Genomic DNA, 16838 nt, shown 5'->3' on the forward strand with positions numbered 1-16838 from the left:
TCATTGGTTTGACATTACTTATTATTGTTATTGCTACTTGACAACTGTGCATGTGGTATATAACATCTAAATACAGTAGTGCTCTTGTTTAAGGATGGATAACTTGAAACAATTGTTGTCAACCCGTATTGATTTTTGGATAATAGTTACCAAGCAATGTATGGCACTTAATGAAAATACAGATATGTAGCCCACTTGACATTTTTCTATTTTTCACAGAATATACACCAGACATTGAATCTGGCTTTGGGGTTTTTTTGGTGTGTGTTTTTCAGCATTCTGTCAAAATCATAAACATGATTTATTATAGATATTTTGGGATTCTGTCTCATAATCTTGTGCTTCTGATTGAAAATCTTGGATTTGCTGAAGTGCATAATCATGCTAAATTCACAGCCTGTCTACCGAGACAGAAATTGTATTGAAATGATACAAAAGTAAATGGTGGCGTGCAACCTTAAGTGCAGTGGCTCAAACACTATATCTTGGAGTCTGGTTCCTGCCAGTGTTGGTGGTCAGTTTGATACTGATTCTGCCGGGAGTCTCACACTGGACAGTTAGTCATCTGGGAGTGTAATTATGTTGCATGCACTGTGGCTTTTACCTGTCACCAGACTGTCGTAATTTATCACTGTTTTTAATCATCTTGTCTGTGCCCATTTACTGTGAATGGATATTTCATCTTTTCTAGGTTGTTTTGTCTCTGTGTCTTGGCTTAAACTGTCATTCTTCATTTCACCCAATACAAATTGAAGTTGAATATGGAGAAAATTATTCATATTGATTTTGTCAAAATGAGAGTATGAGAATCAAAAGGTGTCTATTTTTTGGTTTTTATTCCATTATATATATTTTGTTGGTGTTTTCTCTTATTGAAAGTCATTGCATGGCTGTAATTAGAGGGGACATGTAGGCTGTGGCTCTCCCCGAAAAATAGCAAAAGGTGCTCTCGTAGTTACAAATAGGTAGAAGTAACGTTCACACAGGCTACTCCTTTTGATTATTTTAAAAATGCTTTTTTTTCTAAATGGAGAAGACCTATATTACTGTCCCCTGATTTGTTTCTAGGTGTCCCCTAGCTTAGATTATATATAGCCCTGGCATGGAGTCATCAATATTTTCACTTGTCTTAAAAATTAATAATAAAATAAAGCAAAGAAAACATAACTAGCAAAAACCCAAGAACAACAACAAAACAAACAGCAGCAAAAAAAATAAAATAATAATAATAATAATAATAATTACAACACCCTCTTTTCATTAAGAATTCTGGAATGATGCTATGCATGTCAATGGTGGTTTCTAATGCAAGATGGACGGATTTTTGGACAGGTTGCTAATGGCTACCCATGAACTTCAGCAGTCCTCTATTCCATGATCCATACAATTTTCTGAATATTGCTAGCTGTCAAAAGATTATGACAATTGAAGGTTTGTACTGTAGGCTTTATCACCATTCCCAGTGGACCACTTAGTATGTTTGAACATATATAAAAATACTAAGTGGTCTTGTGGGAATGGTGATAATACTTACAGTTGCAAATGGCACCAGAAGACTGGGTCAGACATGTACTGGTAGTCCATTCTGTTAATGAATTGTTACTATTTATTATGTACATTTTCTATTTATGATGTACTTATTTCACTAATTCAGAAGTATGCTATATATATATATATATATATATATATATATATATAGATACAGATACAGATGCAGATATATTTGTCATCTTGCCAGTCATTAAAGCCACACAGCCACTGTTAAAATTATGAATTGGAAATGGCATTAACTTGAAATATTATTATAATATATATGGCATCTGAAGAGGTTAATGTTTATTAGGTGATGACTGGTCAGTATCTGTCATACATTGCAGACAGTAATGTTTATGCACTGGCAGGATCAGAACTAAAGGGAGATGAGAAGGCAACAGTTTCTCCCTCTTCCCCCCCCCCCCAAAAAAAAGAAAGAAGTAAAAACAAATAATCTTATTTTAACAATGCACTCAACACATGTTTATTTATGGCTATATTTGTGTTGGACATATAGTCGAGGACCACAGATAATAAGAAAAAACCTGCTCCCGCATCCACAGGGTATTCTCTTTGGTTAGCAGCAAGAGATCTTTTATATTAGCAGCAAGGGATCTTTTATATTAGCAGCAAGAGATCTTTTATATGCACCAACTAGGGCCTTCACGAGTCTAAAATATTAGACTCGAGTACTCTATCCAGACCCAAGTACCCGACACTTAACTAGATGACAATGAGACTTAATAATAAAAGTGAATTAGCATTATGCATCTTATTTGCAGTGCTGAACAAATCATGCCAAATCATGACATTATATTGCATTCCACACATTTGACTTTTGTTTTACTTCATGTCTCATAGCACTATAATGTAACAGCCACTATAACGCATATGGCAAAATGACGTAAACAAGTATAATTAAATGAGAGTTCTTCCTTGCATGGGTATTCTAGTCTTGCTAGACTTGGCCCGCGTGCCCGAGTACTCGAGTACTCGTGGAGGCCCTAGCACCAACCCACAGACAGGATAGTAGATGTACCAAGGTCTTTGGGGCACCAGGAACTTGTGGTGCACTGGCTGGAACAAGAAATAACCCAGCGGGCCCATCAGTGGGGACTGAGCTGTACCAAGGTCTTTGGGGCACCAGGAACTTGTGGTGCACTGGCTGGAACAAGAAATAACCCAGCGGGCCCATCAGTGGGGACTGAGCTGTGCCAAGGTCTTTGGGGCACCAGGAACGTGTGGTGCACTGGCTGGAACAAGAAATAACCCAGCGGGCCCATCAGTGGGGACTGAGTTGTACCAAGGTCTTTGGGGCACCAGGAACGTGTGGTGCACTGTCTGGAACAAGAAATAACCCAGCGGGCCCATCAGTGGGGACTGAGCTGTGCCAAGGTCTTTGGGGCACCAGGAACTTGTGGTGCACTGCTGGAACAAGACATAACCCAGCGTGCCCATCAATGGGGACTGAGCTGTACCAAGGTCTTTGGGGCACCAGGAACTTGTGGTGCACTGGCTGGAACAAGACATAACCCAGCGGGCCCATCAATGGGGACTGAGCTGTACCAAGGTCTTTGGGGCACCAGGAACTTGTGGTGCACTGGCTGGAACAAGAAATAACCCAGCGGGCCCATCAATGGGGACTGAGCGGGCATGAGACGAGCACTTAACCACTGGATTATGTCTCTCCTCGCACCCTGCCTAATTGTTCTGTTTAGAATAAGTGTCTAGTTGTTAGTTTAAAGTATCTACCTTTTTTTGCTTTTGCTGGAGAATAGTCTATATTACACTGCCCTGATTTTCTTTTACTGCCCCTAGTTATTTTAGGCTAGTAATGGGCTTGATTGACTCATCAAGTATCGATCATGTTTCAGCTCTTAAAATTAAACGTACAATCAAACCTGAGCTGAATTACATGGTTTGTGTGCCACTACACAGTTATACTACATTACAGCACAGTTCATCTTCATTATGTCCAATTCTTCTCAGTGGACCCACTTGCTGATTGAGTTTTTTCCATTCCAAATGCTGTTCTGTCTGTGGGAAAGTGCATATAAAAATCCCTTGATGCTAACGGAAAATGTAGCTGGTTTCCTTTTCAGACATTTGGGGTGGGATGTAGCCCAGTGGTAAAGCACTCACTTGGAGTGGTCGGTGTGGGATCGATCCCTGTCCATGGGCCAGTTGGGCTATCTCTCGTTCCAGCCAGTGCACCATGACTGGTATATCAAAGGCTTCTGTCTGAGATGGTGCATATAAAAGATCCCAGCTTGCTACTAATGAAAAATAATGGTACTGGGTTTCCTTTCTATATGTCGAAATTACCAAATATTTGACATCCAAAAGCCGATGATTAATAAATCAATGTGATCTAGTGGTGTCGTTAAACAAAACACACTTCTTCTTTGTCATAAGACATTTTTTCTGAATTTTTCTAAAAAAAAAAATTTTTTATTGTCCTTAGTTATTTTAGTCTAGTAATGACCCTGATTGGCTCATCAGGAGCCTAATTCACTAAACTCTTGCAACTTTGTGATGTCGCAATGCATTGCTGAAAGACTTGCAAAGAGAATGCTTTGTTGTCTAGCAGAGACCTTTATGAATTAGGCCCCAGCTCTCACAATTGACTGCCATGCACAACTAACAATGAAACCAGAGCTGAATGACATGGTTTGTATTACATCCACACAGTAATACTTGTAGTTAGCATTCACTTCATCTTTATTATGCCTATTCTTCATCTTTATTATGCCTATTCTTCTCCACTCGTTTTGGAATATTGCTACAAAGATATTGCTTACAAATATTTCTGTGCTGGAACATCCTGCAATGGAGCCAGTAGTCTTGATTATTTAATTTCGACAACATACTTGTAGTTTTGCTTCCTCCAGTGATTGACTCGGGGCAAACATTGATTCTGTGTTTTGTAAATTGGCGCAGTTTCGTGTCTGATTACTTCGTTTTGGTCGCCGCGGAAATACCACATCACATTTCTCCAAACTTTATACTGTTACCTCTTGGTGGAGGTGGCATTAACTTATTTAATACTGTTTGTCTCTCGGTGGAGGTGGCATTAACTTGTTTAATACTGTTACCTCTTGGTGGAGGTGACATCAACAGACATTAACTTGTTTTATTATGTTATCTCTTGGTGGAGGTGACATCAACAGACATTAACTTGTTTAATACTGTTACCTCTTGGTGGAGGTGACATCAACAGACATTAACTTGTTTAATACTGTTACCTCTTGGTGGAGGTGACATCAACAGACATTAACTTGTTTAATACTGTTACCTCTTGGTGGAGGTGACATCATTAGACATTAACTTGTTTTATTATGTTATCTCTTGGTGGAGGTGACATCAACAGACATTAACTTGTTTAATACTGTTACCTCTTGATGGAGGTGACATCAACAGACATTAACTTGTTTTATTATGTTATCTCTTGGTGGAGGTGACATCAACAGACATTATCTTGTTTAATACTGTTACCTCTTGGTGGAGGTGACATCAACAGACATTAACTTGTTTAATACTGTTACCTCTTGGTGGAGGTGACATCAACAGACATTAACTTGTTTAATACTGTTACCTCTTGGTGGAGGTGACATCAACAGACATTAACTTGTTTAATACTGTTACCTCTTGGTGGAGGTGACATCAACAGACATTAACTTGTTTAATACTGTTACCTCTTGGTGGAGGTGACATCAACAGACATTAACTTGTTTACTTGTTTAATACTGTTACCTCTTGGTGGAGGTGACATCAACAGACATTAACTTGTTTAATACTGTTACCTCTTGGTGGAGGTGACATCAACAGACATTAACTTGTTTTATTATGTTATCTCTTGGTGGAAGTAGTATTAACAAACATTAACTTGTTTAATACTGTTACCTCTTGATGGAGGTGACATCAACAGACATTAACTTGTTTAATACTGTTACCTCTTGGTGGAGGTGACATCAACAGACATTAACTTGTTTAATACTGTTACCTCTTGGTGGAGGTGACATCAACAGACATTAACTTGTTTAATACTGTTACCTCTTGGTGGAGGTGACATCAACAGACATTAACTTGTTTAATACTGTTACCTCTTGGTGGAGGTGACATCAACATTACATTTAATACTGTTACCTCTTGGTGGAGGTGACATCAACAGACATTAACTTGTTTAATACTGTTACCTCTTGGTGGAGGTGACATCAACAGACATTAACTTGTTTAATACTGTTACCTCTTGGTGGAAGTGACATCAACAGACATTAACTTGTTTAATACTGTTACCTCTTGGTGGAGGTGACATCAACAGACATTAACTTGTTTTATTATGTTATCTCTTGGTGGAAGTAGTATTAACAAACATTAACTTGTTTAAGTGATGTGTTACCAAAAACAAAAACAAAGAAGAAATGAAAGTTTTTTAAATGGATATGCAAAGAAGAAAACTTGTTTATAAAGAATGGACATAGTTTTATTATAACAGAACATGCCATGTAATAGGAGCTTTGACCCTGGCTCCCCATCACTCCCCTGAGACTAGTTCAAGGAGAGTATGTTTTAGCATTGTAAAAGTACTGAAAAATGTGATAACCATTATAACAAACTAACCCCTAACTCACTGTCCTGGACAGACAGCCCAGATAGCTGAAGTGTGTGCCCAGGACAGCATGCTTGAAACTTAATTGGATATAAGCACGAAAATAAGTTGAAATGAAAAATGTGAAAAGGATTAAATATCAATGCTCAGTATGGAAATATCCTGAATGGCTCCCAATAATCTAAGTTAGGGATGCAATTAATCACGTCCCTCGGTTGTTTTCAAGGTGAGGTCTGTTATAACCTGTTGACTGGCAACTTTTGTATGATAAACCACTCAATGGCATGTTGGTCAAGCAAGGCTTGATTATTTCACATCTCATGGAACAAAGCATACTGAAACTAATACATGCTGGTATGTCAGACATCTACTATACAAGTATTCTGTCATGTGAACATGTTAAACAGTAGTCCATTATTAAAGCAAAGTCAGTTATGTCATAATTTAATCCTTTTGAGTTCAGTTAGTGGCTTTTAAAAATACAACCAGTGCACCCCAACTGGACAAAGGTCATGGTATGTGCTTTCCTGTCTGTAGAAAAGTGCATATAAAAGATACCTTGCTGCAATCGGAAAAATGTAACGGGTTTCCTCTGATGACTACAAGCCCATATTATCAAATGTTTGACATCAAATAGCCAATGTTAATTAATCAACGTGCTCTAGTGGTGTTGTTATACAAAACAAACTTTTTAAAAATAATAAGCTTTTTTAAATGATAAAAACTTAATAAGAGTTCATTTACAAAATACTTATTAAATAATATGTAGCAGTACATGTACATGTACATGTACATGTACATGTATGTATGTATGTATGTATGTATGTATGTATGTATGTATGTATGTATGTATGTGTGTGTGTCAGAAGGGTTCAGATGAAGTACAATGTAATATATTTTAGTATTATCTGATAGTCAGTAGTCATAACAATACAGATAGATGACAGTCACTAAAATGATGTTCTCAACATTTTTACATGTAATTGATCATTTACTGTGCTTTGTACTGTACCCTTTTTCACAGACACAATCACATAATATATATTGTCAGCTGAATGTATTAATGTCACTTGTGCTATATACGATAACAATTGTCTGCTGTCAGATGAATAACTTTATATACATGTAACAATGCTTAGTGATTGTTTGTTACTCGATGTTCCTGCGTGTCATTTGGCATGTGTTAGCCACATAATCCCTGTTATGATGGAAATGTTTCAATTAGTATTTAAATGTCACACCTGTGGACAGGTGGTGACAATTAATATTGATGAGAATTCATGAGGGAGATCAGCTGTTCACTTTGACAGGTTGCATCACGCAGGAAGAATGATTAACAATGTTCAGCATATATTTCAGTGAGCTGTGCAGCAGAACTACATTTGGTTTCTCTAATTGTCGTTTAGGGAATTCAGTATTTATAGGTTCCGAATTGGGGTTTAATCATTGGGGTTAAGGGTTGGGTTTAAGAGTTCAGGACTGGGGTTTAGGGATTCAGTGTCAGGGCTCACCTTGTCATTGCCAAATTGCCAAAATGATAATTTTTATACAACGTGCAAAGTGGCTACAACATTTAGTCTTTGGATAATAAAATGTTCTTTAAATTAGCCACTTTAAACTAATTTTCAAGGAAATAGTCTACATTTCTAAAAATTGGCTACAACAAAATTTGTTCCAATGTGAGCCCTGCAGATTTGGGGTTGACTGTTGAGGGTTCATTATGGGAGTTACGTTTTTATAAGTTCAGATTGGGGTTTAATTAGCATTCAGAGTTGGGGTTAAGGGTTGGGTTTAGGGGATTAAATGTTCAGAATTAGTGTTTAAGGGATCAGGTTTGGTGTTTAGAGGTTCACATTTGGGCTTTATATATCAACTATTTATCAACAGTCTAGGTGTGTAATGTTAGGAAACTTTAGAAAATCATATTAGCAGTAAATCCATATTCTTTACTTCGTTCCGTGCAAACTGTGTGTGACTGACGTTTGCCTTTTATGACTGCCAGGCAGACAAAACTGTGTTTCCTTTTAGTTTGGTTTATTCATGAATAACCGGAAACGTCATGGTGCTGTTAAACACCACCATACTGTATTGATCTGTGCCTGGAGACGTCCGAACATGGTGAATGGACGAACCCAGCAAATTAACAATTATTTGATGTGGAAATCAATCTAAGATCAATAATCCTCGATGCTTAAAAAGAAGTAACAAGATTATCACACGCCACAGGATGTAGTCCTTGTTTAGTAAAACACGCTACGCTTTTTGACTTTTTTAGTAAAACACGTACGCTTTTTGACTTTTTTTACTCTCCACAGTGTACAAATGTTTATTTGAGTGGAAGACCAAATTTTTTTTAAAAAATCAAGAAGCTTTGAAGAATTTGTAAACAAGATTTATTGCTGTAGGATAATAGATTTTCCACCTTTTATCATAAAAGGTTAACTTTAAACTATATTAAAGTAAAAGTTAAAATCTCAACAGATGACATTACATATGTTTTCATTTTTAATAAAGGCTCTTTCACTTTTATAAAATTAACATTGCTTTTTAGGTAGAAGAAAAAATGACCATGAGTAAATTCCTTCAAAAGTTGTAATTTGTGCAGTATGTGGTGAGTACATACTGACAATGTTCAAGAATGAGGATGTCATCCTTGGTTTTTCATAAACTTTTAAAAGTTTAGCATAGATATTTTGCTAGATGCTTTGCAGTGCTTATGCGAAAGCAAAAGTAGAAATACATGTAACACGTTTTACTCGTTGTTGAGGGGCGGTACGTAGCCCAGTGGTAAAGCATTCGCTTGATGATTAGTCGGTTTGGGTTCGATCCCCGTCAGTGGGCCCATTGGGCTATTTCTCGCTCCAGCAAGTGCACCATGACCAGTATATCAAAGGTCGTGGTATGTGTTATCCTGTCTATGGGATGGTGCATATATCCCTTGCTGCTAATTGAAAAGAGTAGCTCATGAAGTGGCGACAGTGGGTTTCCTCTTTCTATATCTTTGTGGTCCTTAACCATATTTCCGATGCCATATAACCGTAATTAAAATGTGTTGAGTGTGTCGTTAAATAAAACATTTCCTTCCTACTCATTGTTGCCAAAAAATGATTTAAGCTGTATAGTTAACAATTTTATTATAAAGTTAACCTTTAAAGAATTAATTTCTTGACTTTGCTTGCTAATCCTGATACTATATTACCAAAGGCATATGGGATGGTAGGTACTACATAGTTGTTGAAAAGACAAAGTTTTGTAAATTTTGTGAGCCTCTCCACCACCCCCAAATGAAAAAAGTTATGGTTTCTTTTGCACAAAATAGAAGACTTACTAAAATCAGATTTTGATGTAGTTTGGAAAAAGGTTGAATACTTTATACAAAATTTATACTATGGATAACATTTTTGTTAGTCAGTTTTTAGAAAGTTGTGACTTTACTTTAATAAAATAATTATTGAAAAGAGGCTAAGTACTTCAAGCTAAATGTTAGCTAAGTATTAAGGGCTGAATTTCCGAAGCCTGTTTTTCTTAAACGCATGTGTTTAAGCATTGTAAATGTATGCAATTACACATGTGTAAGTCTTAAACTGGCTTTGTAAATTCAGCCCTAAATGTGTAGTACATTGAGAAATTTGTAACTGGCTAATATTGCGGAAGTTATATGCTGATAGGATATGAGCCTGGGGATATAATTTGACATCTTTGTGATGAAATATTGACAGAAGTGTTATTATAATAGACAGGATAAAAAAAGCTAATGCCTGTGGTATATTATCACTAGGTTAGTTTCACAATATTTTGACATGAAATTTGAAAATATAAAGTCAAATAATGGGATTGGATTGTCTGGGTGTGTTTTTCAAAAAGAGGTTTGCCCCCCACCCCTGCAACCCTCCTTGTGTGTACCCCCACCCTCCAAGATAGTTGTTTTAGGCTGAAGCTGTGTGCATCAAAACCTTATGTAACTCATCCCCCCCCCCCCAAGATAGTTGTTTTAGGCTGAAGCTGTGTGCATCAAAACCTTGTGTAACTCACCCACCCACCCCCCAAGAATGGTTTTATGCAGAAACTATGTGCATAAAAACCTTGTGTAACCCCCCCCCCAAATAGTTGTTTTATGCTGAAGCTGTGTGCATCAAAAACTTGTGTGTACACACACACTCTCCCCCAAAGATAGTTATTTTACACTGAAACTGTCTGCATCTAAAACTTGCACAGATTTGATTGATGACCCTCCCGAGATGAACACACTATATTCAACGTTATTGGATTTCTTATACACCAACGACCCCGAACCACCGCAAACACCCACAAACTACAATGATAATGTCTCTGCTGAGGACATGGCTGGTGTTGTTGCAAGTCGATGCAAAACCCTCCTTCGATTTCATTGGTAAAACTTGTGTAAACTCAATCAGACCACAAATGACAAAAATAACATTCTAAAATAGCAATCATTTGACGTATGATTATATCTGGAGAAATTGATTTCTGGCCCGGTAATTGGCAGTAGTTTCATTTAGCACATGCCATCATCATATAATGTAAAAAGAAATAAAATTGATTTAGTTAATTTAATAAGGTAATTTTGTCTAAACACTGTTGTGTATTTAAAAGGTGTAACATACTAACATGTAAAAAAATAAAATTTAATTTGTAAGTGAAAATAAAATACATTTTACTATTAATATAATTTTTAAATGAGTTAAATAAATTTTGGATGACATATTTTGGTAATTTTTAAACTAGATGCCCATGCAATTCAGTGTATAAATTTTGGATTATTGAAATAAAACAGAAAATCCTTTTTTTCCAACTGGAGGGGACTATAGGTTTCATTTCCGTCTTGTATGTATATCTGACTGTTGTTCGTCCGTCCATCCGTCCGTCCGTCCGTCCGTCCGTCAGTCCGTCCATCTGACCCACATATAGTTTTCTGGACATTTTTTTCACAATTCAAGATATTGAGCTGAAATTTTGTGTATAGCTTTACTGTCACGGATCAAGTTTGACTTTAATGGCGATTTACCCATTTTTCACGTTTATGGCCTTTGAACTTAGGAGATACAAACATTTGTTGGGCCCAGTAGGGGATAGGGAACATGCATCGCTTTAGCAGTACTCTGAAAATGCTTGTTATAATATAGTACATGTAACCACTAGCACGTGGCTCATTCCCACACTAACTGAGATAAACTGTTGATAGCTTCAGTTAGGGATAAAACATTTTTATATTTAGGTCACAATTTTGTAATAATTATTGGCTGTTTCAAATGGTATCATTTTGTACTATGCAAGATTTTAAAATGTCTACAGCAATGTAAAACAGTTTATTGACTAAATATCTATTGTAATGGTTTGATATGCAGTCCTATCTACTTAGCTGTCACTGATCATAAAGAACAAGCTAAAAATTAAAACACTCCGGTTTAGTAATATTCAAACTGGCTATCACATGTCCCAGTGACATGGCTCAGTGCATATATGGTTGAGTTGAAAGTCTAGAATGAAGTCTTTATTAATAAAGCCTTGGCCTTACAGATGTCATGCAGTTAAGACTGCAAACTACATTGTATGTTAACAGCTTGAATGTGGACTTTAAACGTTTATAATAAGCAGTGGGCCCATTCTTATCAGTCCCCTATCGATGCAACCGGAGGGGACTATAGGTTTCATCGCCATCCTTCTGTCATCAATACAATGTGTTGAGTGCGTCGTTAAATAAAACATTTCTTTCTTTCTTTAGTTCACCAACTACTAACTACTAACAACTAACCCACTGTCCTGGACTGCCAGCCAGGATAGCTGAGATGTGTGTATCAGGACAGCGTGCTTGAACCTTAATTGGATATAAGCATGAAAATCAGTTGAAATGAAAATGAAATGCTTTAGCACCACTCTCAGAATGTTTGTTACGCTTATAAACATTTAATTTTATTCAGTTGATTTTAACTAATTTTCATGCTTGTATTCAATTAAGGTTATGTCCTAGGCACACATCTCAGCTACCTGAGCAGTCTGTCCAGGACAGTGGGTTAATGCTTAGTGAGAGACAAGTCGTTGTAGTGTCCTTCCACCTACTCACCGAGTTGTGAACCCAATACCTAAAAGCAATAAGTCTTGATGGCCTAACCATGACACCACCGAGACAGGTCAGTGACCACAAATATGGAAATTTATCTAGTCATTCTATCTTGCCAGTATACAGTGATTATGGAATAAAAATGTTTAAGTTAGTTTGGTTTGGTTAACGACACCACTAGAGCACTTTTATTTAGTAATCATCGGCTGTTGGATGTCAAACAATTAGTAATTTTGATATATTGTCTTAAAAAGGAAACCCGTTACATTCTTTTGTATGCATCATCCCACAGACAGGATAGCACGTACCACAGCCTTTGATTGGGATCGAAAGGTTGATTAAATGTAGAGTAACAAAGATTAGATCAGTAAGCTTTAGACAGTATTTGCAGTCTAAATTAGGTTGTCTGGATTAATGGGTGCTATTTATCACTGTCGGATTAGTCAAATTCAGACAGTGCATTTACTGGGTTTATTATTTGTAAACATGTATATTATATGTACGTATATATTTACTACAAATACCTTTTGTTCATCTTACTCCCTCCTACAAACCAACAATCAAACAAAACCTTGATAAAGTTAGGGTTTTATTTAGCAGTTTTAATAGAGTACTCTACATTGTATATAAATGTTTTATATTTGTTTATATCAAGTCCATTACACCACATGTGGTTAATTTTCAGTATTAAAAAATAAATTAAAACTTGTGCTTTAAATATTTTTCACTTCAAAATATTAATGCAACCTGAAATTGTCATTCAATCTGTCAAATATCAAAGTCCATATTGGCCCAAATTCATAAAAGCTTTGTAACTTAGTTAGCTGCCTAGTATCAGGCTTCTAAATGTCTAGTTCACTGCCACACAACTAAGACGTAGCATCAGAATAGTTTTATTAATGTGACTTCGCAACATACTAGAGTCAGAGAGCAGTTTAGCAACATTCTAGTCTTATCATGGTTTTATTAATTTGGGAACGTGGCAGATAAAACCATTGAGTGATTTATTTGATCTGTGAAATCAGCAATATTACTGTGGCGTTCATTGTTTCTCCTTTAAGAAGTTAAAGACTACAAAAGACCACACAGATCTTGAACAGACTTAAGTGTTTTGAATTAACCATAGATTTCCTAAATGGCGAGAAAATGAAATCCTTCTTAGTCTTATATGACTTACAAATGAACAGACTCCTTTATCCAATCAGCTAAGTCGATAACTCTATTTTATCTTCTAAACGAAGAAAATTTGCTCCACTCCCACCGAGATATGCCCAGTTCAAATCAATGCTTGCGGATGTGCAACCAATTTGGGTGAATCAATACACAGGCTGGCTTGTTACGAGAGGAGAAATTGGTGTGTAGTTGTGCGGAAAAGCACTCCGAGAGGATTGAGCGTTATGTATACACACCGAGGGACACTTTATTTGTGTCACATTTAAATACATGATTGGCCTAATCAGATTTGTACGCAGGGTTGCATCTGTTTCCTGGAATCATGTGTACTAATTACAGAATTAATTGATTGGTATTTCAAGATGAAGAAATATATGTTGAATTAGAAAGAGTCAATCTGTCTGTAAAGAACAATTAAGCATAGGTGTCACCAGGAATGTTTCAAAGAGGTTTATTTTCATAATAAACTATTATGGGCCTTTTTCACTATGTTAATTGTTTTTAAACATATAAATTAAGAACAGTAAAAAAGAAAAAGAGATATATAATTGCCAAAATGAAAAGAAGGAAATGTTTTATTTAACAACACACTCAACACTTTTTATTTACGGTTATATGGTGTCAGACATATGGTTAAAGACCACACAGATATTGAGAGAGGAAAGCCGCTGTCACTACTTCATGGACTACTCTTTTTGATTAGAAAGAAAGAGAAATGTTTTATTTAACGACGCACTCAACACATTTTATTTATGGTTATATGGTGTCAGACATGGTTAAGGACCACACAGATTTTGAGAGGAAACCTGCTGTCTCCACTACATGGGCTACTCTTTTTGATTAGCAGCAAGGGATATTTTATATGGACCATTCCACAGACAGGATAGTACATACCACAGCCTTTGTTACACCAGTTGTGGTGCACTGGCTGGAACGAGAAATAGCTCAATGGGCCCACCGATGGGATAGTTGCGCATCAGATGCAAAAGGGTGTTTGTTCGTTTGCAGCCTTTAATTTCCCTTTGTGATGCTTCTGATGGATGACCTTCACATTTTAGTCTGCATGAGCTGGAGACATTTATATATGGGTTAAAAAATGTGCATTTATATGGGAAGACATTTAAGCTATATGAAAAACAATTCTTGAAAACAATGATTTCTTGCTTCAGTGATTTATGAGGCAGTTTGTGTTTAGAAACAACAGACTGCAATATATGGTCGCATGGATGGTCTTGACAAAAGAATTAACTACATTCCTGAGTCTTGAAGGCCACATACTCTTATCTTTTTTTGTCAAAATAATTGTGTGGGAGAGGAAGACTTTTCTCTTTTTTTAAATTTAAAACAAATTAAATGGAGGGCTTCTAGATTATGGTAGCCTCACTTCCATGGCTAGTTATATTCAATGTTTGGCTAGTAAATAACTACTATTGCCATGTCTGATGGCTAGTGAGAAAATAATTGTCAAATGTTGCAGTCTATTTTCTTAATATGAATATCCTGCCCCCCCCCCCCCCCCCAAACCCAAATGTTAGTGTTTTTAAGCTATATCTCTCTCTTAACATGACACCGATTTTTACTATTATTCAGTAAAATTGTATTAACCTAAAGTAAAGTAGGGCTAGTGAATTTTTAATCATGGCTAGTAAAGTTTTTAAATGACTGATCCCATGGCTAGTGGATTTTATAAAAATTCTAGAAGCTCTGTATACTGTACAAATGAAGAAGTTCATCACAGCAAGGGTTTCTTCAATGTTACATGTTGGTTAAGAGTTCTGAGATGTCATGTCTGGGTATTTTCAGAAATTGTCCACTAAAACCTTAATTCCTGTAAAGCAAAGGTTGTCACAGGATTGGGACACAACTTGAAAATACAATGCAAAGAATTATTTTTTTTGATCTTGCGGTGACCGTATGCAATTATATGCAAATTCAACTGTGTCTGGTTTTCCCCCACAACTGGTATTCAAAGGTCATGGTATTTACTATACTACCTGTGGGAAAGTGCATATAAAAGATCCCTTGCTGCTAATGAAAAAGGTGTAGCAGGTTTTATCTTAAGACTGTCAGAATTATCAAATGTTTGATATCCAATAGCTGATGATTAATAAATCAAAACAAACTTTGAAGTATACTGATACATTGCAGACTTGTTTTATTTGATCAAACTGTCCAGCCTATAACAGTATAAGACAGAACCTCTGGTCACAAGCAACAACAGAGAAAACCTTTTGTGTAAAAAACAGACAACCTGCTGGTACATCAACGGTCATGACATCTCTGGAAAGGAGCATGTATAAGACCCCTAAACAGGACCAGCTCTGGGTGAGCAAAATATATCACCAAATTATCCACTAAACTTAAACATTTCAGAAACTCACTTGTTAATTTTTTTTAAATTATATAAAATAACATTAGCCAATTGTTTTTAAAATTTGTAATTGGCAGTGTTGATGAGTACCAGAGCTTGCCCTGCTTAAACTCTTGCAGCATTTAGTTAGTTGGTTGTTCTAGCCATGCACCAATGCATTCATGACATGTTTATTAATGACTTCCATTTTATTTGCTAATGTGAGATAATTATTAATTTACAATGTTACAATAAAATGATTGTACAGCCAATTCACGTTTGACTGGTAATGCATCATTCTTCTTGTTTACATGTATGAATTATTGACCAATTACAATTCAGTTGTATCATTAATCATTACTAGGTATTAAGAAAACATTATCTGCCACTGTCAGACATTGATATTTTGGAGTCCTTGCTGTTATCATATTTATTTAATGGTTTTTGCACTTGATGCATTGTACATCTGGATGTACACGTATTATATGGAAAATTTGTCACAAGTATTTTTAAATATGGAAAATATCAAGTGACTGCTTATCAGTATTAAAAACATATGTAGCGAATTCTATTTATCCTATAACACTTCTAAAATAACATTTTAATTCAGTATTAAATAAATCACAGATTGAAAGTCGCCTCCATCGGTAATATGATATCATCTCAGTTAGTACAAATGTAGTTTAACATCAAGCACTTTAACTAAATCTTATCAAAACATCAGGTCTTGTTGGTATGTAAATAAATGACACCTTGACATTACAAAAATATTAAATGGGTTAATAATGTTAAATATCAATTGGGATTATGACATGGGAATTATGGGTATGTTATAGAATAAAACAAATACTAGATCATGAGGACATTATAATATAGGAGAGCTCCCGTGCCATAATATACATATACTGATGATCTGAGAATAACGGCCTGTGTTCTAAATAACAATTTGGTCAAAATTGAGTTACATGCATTTCATTAGATTCAAGCAGAATGGTGTTGGGTTTTTGTTTTTTTTTTTTTTTTTGGGGGGGGGGGGGGGGGGGGAGAGTGTTCCATCTCTGCTATTAGAATTACAAAGTTTTAAGTATATCAGT

General features: G+C 36.0%; 1 protein-coding gene across 1 annotated transcript in view; it reads left to right on the forward strand.

Annotated features, from left to right (window-relative positions):
• Positions 1-16838, forward strand: part of LOC121367511 (tricarboxylate transport protein, mitochondrial-like) — a 44389-nt gene that overhangs the window by 9178 nt on the left and 18373 nt on the right. The gene's annotated exons all lie outside the window — the stretch shown is intronic.

This window comes from Gigantopelta aegis, chromosome 3 (genome assembly GCF_016097555.1).
Source record: "Gigantopelta aegis isolate Gae_Host chromosome 3, Gae_host_genome, whole genome shotgun sequence".
Taxonomy (NCBI): domain Eukaryota; kingdom Metazoa; phylum Mollusca; class Gastropoda; order Neomphalida; family Peltospiridae; genus Gigantopelta; species Gigantopelta aegis.